The sequence below is a fragment of the Penaeus chinensis genome, chromosome 31 (assembly GCF_019202785.1).
Source record: "Penaeus chinensis breed Huanghai No. 1 chromosome 31, ASM1920278v2, whole genome shotgun sequence".
NCBI classification, from domain to species: domain Eukaryota; kingdom Metazoa; phylum Arthropoda; class Malacostraca; order Decapoda; family Penaeidae; genus Penaeus; species Penaeus chinensis.
In genome coordinates this window covers 35,718,194-35,720,693 of record NC_061849.1, presented here as the reverse complement: position 1 = coordinate 35,720,693, position 2,500 = coordinate 35,718,194, and the positions used below count along the sequence as shown (strand labels likewise).

At 38.2% G+C, this 2,500-nt stretch overlaps 1 protein-coding gene across 1 annotated transcript in view; it reads right to left on the bottom strand.

Moving 5' to 3' along the window:
* LOC125042211 (acidic leucine-rich nuclear phosphoprotein 32 family member A-like) overlaps positions 1-2,500 on the bottom strand; it is a 24,631-nt gene that overhangs the window by 1,482 nt on the left and 20,649 nt on the right. The window contains exon 9 of the mRNA XM_047637711.1: positions 1-2,500. This exon is cut by the window's left edge and continues 1,482 nt beyond it; it is cut by the window's right edge and continues 1,278 nt beyond it. The gene's annotated coding sequence lies outside the window, so the exon portion shown is untranslated.

The following is a 2,500-nucleotide window of genomic DNA, read 5'->3' as shown; positions in this document are numbered from 1 at the left end:
AGCCAATTTTATCTACTTTAATCACTACTATTACTTATCATAAAGCTCACCATTGTAATTTTCATTAACAACGTTGTATATACTCATTACCCATGAAAAATTCATCTATCCAGAGAACCAGAAATTATTCCTTCAAGCAGCTGTGTTCCAAACCGTATCACATTTCATATTAAAATGTAGCCCATGTATTTTCCCATTCACTTTACAAATATCAAGTACAAAAAAAGGGGTCATATTTTGCCGTAATAAAAAGATCAAGATGTCATATGCTCTTGCAATAAGAAACTGTATACCATGATCAATCCATTTATCGTAAATGAAACCTGTCCAAATAAGTGAAAACAGTGGTTAATCAATTTAATAAAATCTCTAACATAAAGCATGTTATTCTAACCAGGAACACTGGGCATAAATCAACTACAAACGGGCCTCCATCAGGTGTAATGAGGGGCGGGAGGCCATGGTGGCACCCCTCAGGGAAGGCACCTCTCTGCATGGGGTCTATGGCTCTACTCACCAGGGGGTAGCCGTGGAGACTTCATTGGTTTTAATTCACCTTTAATCATTATTTATTTATGAAATTTGTACATTCATTACTTTTCTTTTTAATATATATATTTTTTTTTTCATCCTTTCTAAAATGAGTGTCTTTTTGCTTTGAAGTGCTCTTTTTATCAGTGTGTCCAACGCTCAGGTCCTGAAAGTCGGACACTCAGTTCCGGAAAGCCACCCCCACTAACAACCCTGGGAGGTGATCACACTAATGAGCCCAGAACATGTGGTTTTGTGTGACCTTGAATGCACCTCATGCCTCCAACTTGGAAATTCAACATAGAAAATATCAAACAAGCACTTGGACCTCCACAGAATATGTTTTACTCAATTTTACAATGTATTTTACACTTCTGTTTACTGCCATACTGTAATTGTGAAACTGTTCATACTTCCATTCACTAAATAGCAGTGTAGATACAAGCACTTGATGCCAATTCACTACGTTATGTATATCTTATTCTGAAAAGACAGTTGCATCAGTTTGCAGCAGGATCACAGACACCACAGGATAATAATGAGGTTCTCACAAAAGGCGACGAGAAGGACTGTCACACAAATGAGGAAGACATGGTAGCCTAAATTAACGTTAATACCTACTGTGACACTCTGATTACTTACTAAACCTGCTGGCCAATAAATTGAACTGATGTTCACTTACATCAAAATATCACACATCTTATTTGTGGGTAATACTGCTATTGGTTGCTATTAGTATGTGATTAACTTTCCTTAAATGCAACGTTTTCACTCCTAAAGCATTTTTTCTTTGAAGCCTGGACGGCACTGCACAAACAAGAATGATATAGATGCTGCATGCCCTTGCACTGCATTAAAGGGAAAAAAAAAATCCCTTAATCTACTAACGTTAAGCATCTACTTGTGTAATACCTTAAATATTTGCAATTGTAAATGCTGATAACATCTATTTGCAATAATTAACTAAACTGATTATTTCCTAAAATCACACAAGTACTTTATGTCTTCATCAAATGTGTGCCACGCTCCATCTTATAAAAATCCTCACACCACCCTAAGATTACGTACCCCACACAGGAAAAAGGCTCGTGTGGAGCAAAATGTAGTGCCTCGTGGTGCCCAAGTACCACTGCTGCAGTAGAGGCATGGCGGGAGGCTCAATGATAACTGGACTCTGTACTTTGTACTCTTAGAACTGTGCCGTGGTAGTGCTCAGCCTAGTCATCTGCTCCCCATCACTGCCATCACCATCTGACATAATCTACATATTCAATTTAACTTTACACACTCTAATCGTTACACTATCAAGGCAGGATGGTGCACTGAACACATGCAATCCACTCTCGCACAGTTAGGGATCATGGCTGCTGGAGCCGGATATGGTTTGGTTTTCAATTTGAGATCATTTACCCACACTCAGACAGTGCAACTCTTTATAATTCACATCTCTATATCAAAAACAGAAAGAAAAAAATCTTGCAATTCAGATTAATTCTTAAAATTTTGCTTGAAATGTGGAGCTTCCAGATACAACCCTTCCTGTGTTGGGTGTATCCTAACTCCAGGCATATCAATATGATTTAGGTCTTTAGAATTTGCTAATACACTTTCTTCTCCTCTACAAAGTCTATTTAGCATTAAGCATTATTCTAAAGCCAGGAAAGTCCCCAACAAAACTCGGCCTTAACATAGGTACGTCCACATCAAATGCACGTATTTACATACATACCAAGAGCTGTTTTAAGTCATCATGGCTCGAGAATAAGGCCTTCCATAGAGACAGACACCCAAACCCTGCCTCAGCAGCCATGACGGAGGTCTTGTCCAGCCAGATTGAGGATCTCGCAGAACATACATCACCTACCGCACTACCACACAACAATCTGATACTATATTAAGTATGAAAATTAAAAAATTAAGAGTAGCCTTTGACAATCATGTTTCAACGTGTCTTATAATTATGGTATTG